At 33.6% G+C, this 12924-nt stretch overlaps 2 pseudogenes; both read left to right on the top strand.

Moving 5' to 3' along the window:
• The first annotated feature begins 3263 nt into the window (after window positions 1-3263).
• LOC150024740 (uncharacterized) lies at window positions 3264-6949 on the top strand (annotated as a pseudogene).
• Window positions 6950-7169: 220 nt separating this feature from the next.
• Window positions 7170-8833, top strand: LOC150024739 (uncharacterized; annotated as a pseudogene).
• Window positions 8834-12924: the final 4091 nt, after the last annotated feature.

Below are 12924 nucleotides of genomic sequence, written 5' to 3'. Positions count from 1 at the left end.
GGCCATGATGAGGATTCCTTCTAGACCGTCTAGCTTCACATACACATGGGTCAAAGCTACGGTTTTGGGAAGAGAAGACCTTTGTAATTGTTACATAAAGGCCCATTAGGGGTGCTTAGTAATTAGAGTAGTGTAGAAAGCATATTTGTGTGAACATTCTAGAAAGACCATGGAGGGGGGGTGAGCATAAAAACTAGACACACCCCTCCCCATGTGCTCATTTGTGCACCCATGTGCCATGTGCACCCATATGCTTCACATTTACATTTCATTTGGTTAGCATTAGGGTTGCATTATGGTCCTCCTTAGCCTATAAAAGGAGGAGCCTACACCTTGTATTTTCAAGTTTAATTGAGTAAGGTTATGCTGCCATTTTTGTGCACAAGCTTTACTTCTCCTAGAAATCTAGGCTCTAAACTTCAATCCTTTCACCTTCTCCCTTGAGCTGGCCGAACCACTCAAACACCATACTCATCATGCACCTACAAGGCCAACACAACTCCTAGGAGGGTCTTGATCATCTCACCCATTGCTTCCGCACCTTATTTTCTACTTTGATTCAAGAAGAACACATGAAAATGCCATCAGTACCCTTGCTTGGGTGCGCGGCTTAGTTGGGGCCACATTTCCTCTCTTCTCGGTGACCTCGCTTTCGGCGGCGATGTGAGCCACAGCACGTCGCCGGATTTCGGCGAACGTGGCGGGGTGGCTCCTGATGAGCAACTCACTAAAAGGCCCAGGCAACACGCCCTTTTTGAAGGCGTGCACGAACATCTCTTCGTCCTTTCCTGGCAAACGGACTATCCGAGCTCCGAATCTGTTCAGGAAATCCTTCAAGGATTCCCCTTGGTACTGCCTTATATCAAACAAGTCGTAAGACACCAAAGGTGGCGCCTTGTTCACTATGTACTGCTCAACTTGAGCGTCATTTCTCCATTGCTCCCAACCCTACACTTGTCATCATCTAGGTTGGAGTAACTGGTAACATCCAACCCTACACGTGTTGTCATCTGGATTGGGGCAACTTGAACGTCATTCTTGTGTAGTAACCAGCCACACAGCTAAGTCCTCCACTCAAGGAGCAAGCTAGCGCACGATGCGCTGTGAAACATCACCTGACAAGGCGGGTATCGGATGCAACAAAGTGCATCATCTCTGTGATATCGCTCGTCGCAAGTGCCACCTTCCTTACTGCTACGCCATGCATGCTCTAGCTGAGGAAACCTTGCCACCAACGAATGTCCCCTCTGGGAATCCTGTCGCTGATGAGCAACTTGTTCCCATCAACCCACTCAGCCTTCACGCCCCATGCTGGCGTAACAGTCATCTTACTGAACTTACACGCTTGAGATTACCCTTCTGAGCCTCTAACAGTTTTAACTGAGTTTACTGGGAGATCCGGCGATGTGCTCCTCGTGGCGACGTGTAAACCACCCGATCTCCTAGCATTCCTCGGCGATCTCTCACCACCTGATCTCCTAGCACTCTCATACTGTGATTGCGACGTAACTCTGGAGACCGCCGGTCACGCACACTAGAGATCGGAGAACGCCAATTCAGTGTAACCGGCGACTATGCTCACTTATGAACCATTCATCTTTTCTAGCCTACGTGTTCCACTGAGCACGCCCCACCCGGGCACGCGCAAGACACGTCATCGCACCCGATGACCTGGTCGGTACAGATTTAATATGTATGTAAGCTATTACAAATTTAGTTAATTAAAAAAATAGAAATAAGGAGCTAACGTATTTTATGTTATTTTACTAAAATTAAAAAACAATAAAATTGAAAAAGAAAAAACAATAAAAAATAAAAAATATTGAAAATAGAATTAAAAATATAAGTGATCTTAACGTGTGTTACATCATAAATTCATTTAATTTTATATTTTATTTTGATTATTTAAAAGTTAATTAATTAATTACTTAAAGTAATTAAATATTTATTTAAATTATAATAATAAATTATATTCAATTAAAAATAATCAGATAAAGAATTTTAAAAATGAATAACATAAAATATTAAATGTGATTTATGTTGAATTTGAATCCCAGTCACTTCACTTCAGTTCTCCACTCAGCCCACCTTCACTTCAATAAAATAATTTTTTTTTATTTTATTTTGACTATTTAAAGTTAATATATTGAATTACTTAAAGTAATTGAATATTTATTTAAATTATATTAATAAATTATATTAATAAATTATATTCAATTACAAATAACCAAATAAACAATGTTAAAAATTAATAACATAAAAAAATTCAATGTGATTATGTTATTTCACTAAAATTAAAAAAAATAGAAAAAAAATGTAAGTGGTGCTAATAATAAATTATATTTTGTATTGGACCAGAGCACTGGGCTCAGTGCTCGATGATCGGACATCGGCGCCTGTGTCAAGCAGGTAAGGTTGGTAGTTTTGTCAAGTTGATGGTCATTGAAGTGGGTCTCAGGTATGTGTGTTGAGGTTCATTTATATACTTAACGCGTATAAGGCCTGGTTAGCGAAAGAATGTGAATGATGTGTTTAGTATATTCGGGTCTAGAACAAGTAAAACATTCTTTATAACACATAAGCCATGTACTGACTTCATTGTCGGAGTGCAATCAATAAGTAGGATCCCTTTTGTTTCAACGGAGCCGCATTCAAAGGGAAACACATAATTCATCACAAATAGGAGGAGTCACCGCTTGTTTTTGAAGTCAACCGACAATAACATATTCAATTATTTAAATGAATTAAATATTTATTTAAATTAAAATAATAAATTATATTCAATTAAAAATAACTAAATAAACAATTTTTAAAATAAATAACATAAAAATTAAATGTGATTTATGTTATTTGACTAAAATTAAAAAACACTAAAATTGAAAAACAAAAAACAATAAAAAAAATAAAAATATATTGAAAATAGAAAAAGAAAATATAAGTGGTGTTTAATGTGTGGTACATCATAAAATAATTTTATTTTATTTAGATTATTTAAAAGTTAAATAATTAATTACTTAAATAAATTATATTCAATTAAATATTTATTTAAATTATAATAATGAATTATATTCAATTAAAATAACTAAATAAACAATTTTAAAAATAAATAACATAAAAAATTAAATGTGATTTATATTATTTCAATAAAATTTAAAAAAAAATTAAAAAACAAAAAATAATCAAAAATAAAAAATATGATGAATTTGAATTGGAACTAGGCACCTTCACTTAACGTATTTTTGTCAGTTGCTTTATGACAGAACATGGATCAGTTTCCATCAAATCGTGATGGATGTATGATAGGTGTTATAGAGGAAGAGGTGCTTTGACAGAGTCTTTTATATTGGGAGTTGAAGAGTTTGTAACCAAAGCTTGCCAACAAGAATGTTATCTAAATGATGGGGGGATACAATGTCCATGTACTAAGTGTGATTGTACAAGAATTTTGGAGGAAAGACTTGTGAAGGTTCATCTCTACAAACATGGTTTCAAATCTAATAATTGGATTTGGAGTGAAGACATGGTAGAAGGTGACTTGGATAATAACGATAATTGCATGCCTTTGGGAATAATTGGAGGTGCACACCTTCAGTCACAAGATGACCAAGTTAGGTTGATGGAAGACATGGTGTATGATGCTCTTAGGCAACAAGAGTCATTCGGAGTACCAAATGTAGATAACATGGAAGAGCCTCCGAACGAAGAAACTCAATGATTTTATGACCTTTTGTTGGATGCAAATGCGCCATTGTATAAAAGGTCATCTGACTCCAAATTATCAATGTGTGTCCGACTATTAGCTTGCAAATCCAATTGGAATATTCCTGACCAATGCTTAGAGTTTATTTCAAAAATGCTTTTAGATGCAACACCTACCAAAATAGGTTTGCCTAAAAGTTATTATGATGCAAAAGGCTAGTGTCGAAATTGGGATTACAGGCTAAGAGGATTGATTGTTGTGTGGATGGTTGCATGCTCTTCTATGATAACGAATACGGTAAAAATGATGGAGCGTTGCTTCAATGCAAATTTTGTCACAAGTCAAGGTATCATCACCAGAACAGCGGACCAAGTAACAAAAAACCAGCTCCTGTAAAGGCAATGTTCTATTTGCCAATAATTCCAAGGTTGCAAAGAATGTATGATTCAACACAGACTGTGGGACAAATGACATGGCACTATGATAACAGAAGCAGTAATGGTGTTTTGCGTCATCCATGTGATGGCGAGGCTTGGAAGCACTTTGATACAATATATCCCGATTTTTCTGTGGAGGCACGCAATGTACGATTAGGTTTATGCTCTGATGGTTTTAATCCATATGTGCAGGCATCAAATGCACCCTATTCATGTTGGCCAATAATTGTGACCCCGTATAATCTTCCTCCCGAAATGTGCATGTCTAAACCTTATATGTTTTTGAGTTGTCTCATACCAGGCCCATTCAATCCAAAGGCTGGTATTGATGTATTTTTGGAGCCCTTGATAGACGACTTGAAGAAATTGTGGAGTGGTATCCCAACATACGATATTTCAAGGAAAGAGAACTTCATGATGAGGGCAATGTTAATGTGGACGATTAATGATTTTCCTGCATACGGTATGTTGTCTGGTTGGGGAACTCATGGGAAATTAGCATGCCCACATTGCATGGAGCATTCAAAGGCATTTAGATTACATCATGAGGGGAAAAATTCTTGGTTTGACTCGCATCGTAGATTTTTACTGAATGATCATGCATTTAGGAGGAACAAGAATGCGTTCAAGAAGGGGGAAGTTGACATGGATCCTCCACCACCTAAGTTCACACCTACAAGTTTGGAATAGAGTAAAGGCTTATCCTAAAGTAACTGAAAGTGGTGTGCAAAGAATACATGGTTACGGGGAGTAGCATAACTGGACAAAAAGAAGCATCTTTTGGGATCTTCCATACTGGAAAGACAATATATTAAGACATAATCTTGATGTTATGCATATTGAAAAAAACTTCTTCGATAACATTTTTAACACTGTCATGAATGTGACTGGGAAGACAAAGGACAATGACAAAGCACGGATGGACTTAAGTTTGTATTGTAGGCGAAGAGACTTGGAACTGAAGTCACATCCTAATGGAAAGATGTTGAAGCCAAAAGCAAATTACACACTTGCAACAGAGGAAATTAAACATGTGTGTCAATGGTTAAAAGATCTTAGGATGCCTGATGGATATTCTTCAAATTTGGCTAGATGTGTTGATGTGAATAAGGGAAAGGTGCTTGGGATGAAAAGCCATGATTGTCATGTATTCATGGAATGCCTACTTCCCATAGCATTTAGTTCGTACCAACTCATGTTCTAAATCCCATTATTGAGGTAAGTCATTTTTTCAAAGATTTGTGTTCTACAACACTAAATCAGGATGATCTTACTAGGATGGAACAAAACATTCCAATAATTCTTTGTAAGTTGGAAAGGATATTTCCCCCGACATTTTTTGATTGTATGGAACATCTCCCTATCCATCTAGCATATGAAGCCAAACTTGGTGGACCTGTCCATTATAGGTGGATGTACCCATTTGAAAGGTAATAATAAGAGTAATTAGTCTTTATTTAATGTGAAATATAACTATCAATCATAACATATTTCTTTGATTATAGATTCACGGGATATGCTAAACGATCAGTGAAGAATAAGGCTAGGGTAGAAGGATCTATTTGTGCATCTTATTTGCATCGTGAGACAACTCACTTTTGTTCACATTATTTCAACAACTTCATGTTAAGACCACAACATTGTAGAAATGAAGTGGACATTGAAAGTGAAAGGCTTCCATCAATCTTATCTGTATTTGACCAACCTAGACGTCATTCTGGGAGGAAGATCACTCGTTGGTTAACTGATGAAGAATTGAGCTCAGCTCATGTTCATATTTTTGATCAACTGTAATGAAGTTAGACCATACCTCGAGTAAGCCTCATGCAAGATATTCTTTTAAAACACTGTTATTGATTCATTAAGTTATCGCTAACCAAATGCATTGACACTTATATATTCACAGCTCTTTCTTACATTGTAATGAAATTTCTGAATCACATGCCTCGGCTCGTATACATATAGATTTTCCTTTGTGGTTTAGGACACAAGTATGTATCAACAAATTCTATAATTTACTTTTTTTTTACTTCTTTAACCATTTCATAAAAAATTAATGACATTGATATATTTATAGGTTCATAAAAACCCTTTAAATGTGAAGAACCAACACTTAAGAGATTTATCACTTGGTCCTTTAAGGTGTGTAAAAGAGTGGCACACCTTCTTTATGAATGGGTACAAATTCCACACTCATGCATGGAGCGAGGGAAAGAAAACAATAAATAGTGGGGTGCATGTAAAGGGTCTTACAGAAGGAGGTGAGGATGATTTCTACGGTGTGATTCAACACATATATGAGGTAGAGTACAATTCTTCGACCTCAGATAACAAAGTTGTATTATTTTACTGTAATTGGTTTGATCCATCAACAAGAGGTACACGACTGGACTCCAAATATGGTATTGTGGATATTCGAATGGAAAGAAGATATGTGCCTTTTGATCCTTTTATCATTGCACATAATGTTCGACAAGTTTATTATGTACCATATGCAGCATCACGCAAAGACAAACGTGGCTGGTGTGTTGCAATCAAAACGAAGCCCAGAGGTCGTATATATTTTGATGATGTAGAAGTTGAAGTGCCATATCAAGTTGATGAAATGTCACATGTTAATGAAGTGATTGAAGTTGAAAGGGTTTCAAGATTACAAGATTTAGAGGCTGAGCTTGAAGAAGTGGACATAAACAATGTATCATCATTTGAAGATCAGATAGATGAAGAAACAAATGAATGGGAAGAAGACAATGAAGAGGGAGAAAGTGAAGATGAATATGGAGATGACTTTTACATCTCTAGCTCTGAATAGACTTAGGAAACCAATGTTAACAAAAATATCTATTGTACGAACTAGTATTGTATTGTTGTTGTTGACATACTGTTTATTACTCCAATTAATTTGAGCTTTATGTTTGCTGATGAAATTTTTACATGTTTATTTCAATTTTTTTATTAAACTATATTCAGCATATTTTTCTCCATTGATAAACTTATATAACCTTCATTATCATTTCATGCCATATATATAGATGTCATCAGGAGGTTCTGATCAACCATCACCGAGTAACAACCAAAAAAAGGAGAAAAAAATTATGTGATAAAATTGTTATCACGATTTAACAACCAAAATCCATCATCAAGTCAACCCAATACACCTATTCCTTCTTCAGTTCATGGATCTACCCCACCTGTACCAGATGCTACCCAATCCACCCCACCAGTACAAGATGCTATTGCATCAACACCATCTCCACGTGTTGGTTCTAAGGCATCAACCCCACCAGATATTACACCATCCCCATATACAAATCTTGGAGGGACGCACTCAGCTTCTGCAGCGAATAACTTAGAGGACGAGGTCCTCTCAGCTGGTGATCGACCTCTGATTCAGCCTATTGGGGGAGAGTAAGAATATAACAAAATTCAATTTATATAATTTATTGTTAATGTCTTATAATTTTGACTAACTTTGTTTTGGTATTTAGGTTTTATCCATCAAAAATTGCATCAAAGGCCATTACTGCCACCATCAAGCAACAATTTGGTGAGCCATGGCCAACATGGGGGGCAATCCCAAAGGGTGAACGTGATATATTTTTTCAACGTTTTAAGGTACTTGTTTTTTATTTCCTTTAAATATTTTATATTTTACAATTTGGATTGATGATTCTTGTTGTTTTGCAGAGGAAGGTCACATGGAGGGCTGAGGACGAGGAAAAAGTTAAGAAAAATTTTCATACAAAAGCTTCTCACACCCTTTCACAAATGTTTAAAGATGCTCGCCAAGAAGGTAAACGACTAGAATGGATTGACAATAATGTTTGGAACAACCTCCAAGAACACTAAAACATGGTTGTGTATCGATCCAAATGTGATACAGCTAAAAAGAATCGTTTGTCTGAAAAAGGTGGATGTCTGCACACTGGAGGATCTATTAGTGTTCATGAACACGCTATTCGTTTGGTATGATTTCCATATAATTTTTTTATATTAATCTATGATTAATTATTATCTTCTTAATTTATGAAATGTTTTCTTTATAGACAGAGGAGCTTGACCGCTCGGTCCATGTTGATGAAGTGTTTCAACAAACACATATACGGAAGAGCACCGGAGATTTTGTTGATGATAGATCAAGACGGACTCATGTTAGTTTTTTTAAACTTTTTTTTTCATATACATTAATTGATATGATAACAAATATTTTTCATTTTAATAGAAATATTTTGAAAGTAGATTGTCTCAAGCATTATCTGAGTCACAATCTACCTCAATATCTACTCCATTAGATCCTGCTGAGGAGGAAAAATTAAGAAGCCGTTGTTGGTTAGAAACTGTAGGTGGAAGGTACAAGGGACGAGTATATGGGGTTAGACGTGTCGATCGTCAGGACGACTGTGTTGGTCGCTACCTACAAGAAACACAACCATCTTCTAGTAATAAGAAGGCTAATTCAGAAGAAATTGTTGAACTTAGGCAGCATATTGAACGCATTGATGCAAGGTTTCAAAACTTTCAAAATTTCATGATGCAATATCTACCACCTGAGGCAGCAGCTGCAGCATAACAGTTTTTTCAGCAACCAAATACCCCGCCACCAACTCAACCGAATCAGCAGTCAAATGAAGTGCAACATCATAGTACTCATGACGAACAACAAAATTCACCCGGTGAAGATTATAATAATTATTAGCTTCTCTAGAACTTTGTTTTAATGAAATACATTTTAGATATTTAGATATTTGAAAATAGTAAGTATTGTATGTATGAATAACTTTGAATGTGATCAATATTTGTCTTATGAAAACTGGAATGTACTAGAATGTTGATGGATATATGCAGGTGTAGAATATGGAGTGCTTCCAAATACAAAAAATATAGGCTGCTTCCAAATACAAAAAATGGTACTGTTGTGTACAATGTTACATACGGATAAATCCGTATGTAAGTCTGCCTGTTAATTACATACGGATTTTACATATCGATAAATCCGTATGTAATTACATACGGATTTTACATACAAATGACACACGGATTTTACATACGGATTTATCCGTAGGTAATTACATATAGATTTTACATACGGATTTATCCGTATGTAATTACATACGAATTCCAAAATCCATATGTAACAGTTACCTACAACAGTTTTACATATGGATTTTTGTCCGTATGTAATTCGTATATAACTGTGTTTTATATATGGATTTTGTGTATTACATACGGATTTTGACTGTATGTAATTTGAGTTTTTTTTTAGTGCTAAGGAAAGTTATCAATCACATAAATATTTCAGTATTCAATAAATTATTCCTAAGTTCTGCTTAATGGATATTCTAGTTAATAAAAAAAAGTCATTTATATTCTAGTAAAATAGTTATACAACTTTTATTTTTTATACGATAAATATATGTATCAATTAATTTAAATATTAGAAAAGATATAAACATGTAATTTATAAAATAATAATTAACTAACTTTGAGTTTTACAAATGGTAAAAAAACAAATAAATATTTCTTTAGAAAACTTACAAGAAATAAAGGGAGTAAATTAAAAGTGATATTTATCATTTTATAAGTATTAATTCATAATAGTTCATGCTTTACTTATTTTTTTTAAATAAAAATACTATTAATTATGAGATTTTTTTTAGTTAAAAAATAGTAAGTGAAATTATTGAACATTTTGAAGTCTAATTGTAAAATTAATACTTTGAAATCTTATTTTGGTTATTCTCCAATAAATTTAAAGCAATAAATATGTTAATAACGTAAGAACCGTGTTTTTCAAAAGAAAAAAAAAAATCTCGCGCTTTCTTTCTCAGCTTTTAGTTTTTATATTTTCTTTCTAACTTCCTAACTCGTTTTTTTTTTCTTTCAAACATATAATGTGATCAAATATAAATCACTTCCAATTGTCATAATCACAATATGATATAGGTAAATTATTTTTTTTTTTATAAAAGCCTTCATGTTAGATATCACCTTACAACCTTAACATCTCAATTAAACTAATAGTCAAGATTTAACAATCATAAGGAGATTTCTGTGCGTCATCCTCTTCTATCTCCTCTGCAACAACTTCGGAAGATTGCACCTTTTGCCATAACTAGTTTTTCACAATAGTGTTATTATAGTATTTTCTATTAAAAAGGTATAGTTTAAAATTAACTCAATCTCATAAAACTAACTCAATAAAGTGAGGTTTGTCACCTCTTATATACTGCAATTTGGTCGTAATTTAGGTCGTGAGTTTCAACATCTTCAGTTAAAGCCATCTCAGCTTGAGTGATGTAATTGGTTATCAAAGGAGTATTATCGAGTGACAAGCTTGTTTCAGGCATATCTTTCTCCAAACCTACTAAGGAAGAAAAATGATTGTGCAAAGACATGTCAATTTTGACAGAGGAAGAAGTTACCTTTGTATTGGAGGTGGCAGCTGCAACTTTATCAACAACACATACTTCTCCAACAACAATATGAAGAGAATCATGTAGGATAAGAACCACTTGAGGACTCACATTTTTGGATTTGTTTCCCCTGTATGTTTTGTGTATTGTATGGGTAGATAGTCTGAGTGCATATAAATAATTGTTTCTATAGTAATCTAGATATATAGTAATTAGTTATATTTGTAAATTAGATTTTTAAAAATTAAGTTGGAACTTTGCTAACTTTTCAAAGTTTTGAAAAAAATCTTTGGATTTATAGTAAAGGAAGTTGAACTAAAATCTTTTATCTATTTTAAATTGATTTCGTGATCTTAAATTGTTAGTGTAGGAAGTTGAATTTGGAGGTTGCTTATGAATTATGAAAATATATTATGACTAAACTTAAACAATACAAGTGATTTTGAATTTCATTTTAGGTATTAAGTATGCATATTTTGAATTTCTTAATAATTTTATGTAATTGAGTACATAATAGGTGTAAATCTATAAATATAACAAATAGAAGGCACTTCCGGGGTAAGTTTTAAAAAAAATTCAAAAAGAAAAAAAATTCAAATTTTAACTAAAAATAGCAAGCTGAAACTCATTCTGGGAGTGACAAGTGGCACTTTATATGACTTACACGTGTGCAAAACCCCATTTCTTTAAATACTTCCTTTCAGTGTTTCTCTCTCCTATTACTCAACTTCCCCAGTCTCTCTTCTCTGGTTCCCTGCACAGTTCTTCTCTTTGTTTCTTTCTCTCTCCTATTTTTCAACTTCCCCGGTTTCTCTTCTCTGGTTTCTTGCATCGTTCTTCTCTGGGTTTTCTGTGGTTCTCTCATATTTCTCCAGGTTATTATTTCTTCTTTTTGGCTTTTTCTTATCAAAATTTTGTTCTTTTCATGTTTCTGATGATTTTTTTCTTCTCTGGATTTCTTGCATGGTTCTTCTCAGGGGTTTCCTGTGGTTCTCTCCTATTTCTCCAGGTTATTATTTCTTCTTTTTGGATTTTTCTTATCAAAGTTTCGTTCTTTTCATGTTTCTGATGATTTTTTTCTTCTCTGGTTTCCTGCACGGTTCTTCTCTGGGTTTCCTACGGTTCTCTCCTATTTCTCCAGGTTATTATTTCTTCTTTTTGGATTTTTCTTATCAAAGTTTCGTCTTTTCATGTTTCTGATGATTTTTTTCTTCTCCACAGTTCTTCTCTGGGTTTCCTACGGTTCTCTCCTATTTCTCCAGGTTATTATTTCTTCTTTTTGGGTTTTTCTTATCAAAGTTTCGTTCTTTTCATGTTTCTAATATTTTTTTCTTCTCTTGGTTTCCTGCACGGTTTTTCTCTGGGGTTTCCTGCGGTTCTCTCTTATTTTTCCAGGTTATTATTTCTTCTTTTTGGGTTCTTCTTATCAAAGTTTCGTTCTTTTCATGTTTCTGCTGTTTTTTTTTTCATCTACATTTCATTTCAGTTTCTTTTTTTCATTTACATTTGTTTGGACTTCCACTCAAAGAGATATTTTTTTGGGTTTTGCTTATCAAAGTTTCGTTTTTTTCATGTCTCTGCTGATTATTTTCATCTATTTTACCGTTTCTTTGCTTCTTTGTTCTTGACATTGTTGATTATGTTTTTTTTTTACGTCTCATAGCATAAAAATGATATTTTTTTTGGTTTTTCTTATCAAAGTTTCAATATTTTCATGTTTCTGCTGATTATGTTCATCTCTTTTACCGTTTCTTGCTTCTTTGTTCTTCACATTGTTGATTTTGTATTTTGTTGTTACGTTTCATAGCATAAAAATGATATTTTTTTTGGTTTTTCTTATCAAAGTTTCATTATTTTCATGTTTCTGCTTATTCTTTTCATCTCTTTTACTACTTCTTTGTTTCTTTGTTGATAAAATTTTGTTGGGATGGAGGAAATTTTGTCAGATCCATGCACTTTGTGAAGACCACAAATTGATCTTTCATAGTGGAATTCATATGATGGTGTTGTAAGTGCTGTGAAAATCCAAGATTGTATTCTTCTGAATTTAATTTTCCAAAGACAATGTTCTGATTATAGAGATTCCATTACTATTATAGAGTTATGTAATTTGCAAATTGTTGTAATGTCCACCGGAGAAAATTAATTGTTTACTTTATTTTAGTTATCAAGTTTTGTTTAGATACATGGTCAAATTTTGTAATTTCATATTAAATATTATTATGGAATGTTATTTTGTATTTTTTATTTCAATATGTTACTTTATAGTTTACTTTGAAAAGAAACATGAAATGTGTGTTATTTGTTTATAATAATGTGTTGGCATAAATAAGTTAAACTTCATAAAAAGTTATTCTTCAATTTAATGTATTTA

The sequence above is a fragment of the Phaseolus vulgaris genome, chromosome 10, assembly GCF_051622355.1.
Source record: "Phaseolus vulgaris cultivar YP4 chromosome 10, ASM5162235v1, whole genome shotgun sequence".
In the NCBI taxonomy this organism is placed as follows: domain Eukaryota; kingdom Viridiplantae; phylum Streptophyta; class Magnoliopsida; order Fabales; family Fabaceae; genus Phaseolus; species Phaseolus vulgaris.
Note: the sequence above shows the minus strand (reverse complement) of the source record. Positions and strands in the feature narration are given on the sequence as shown.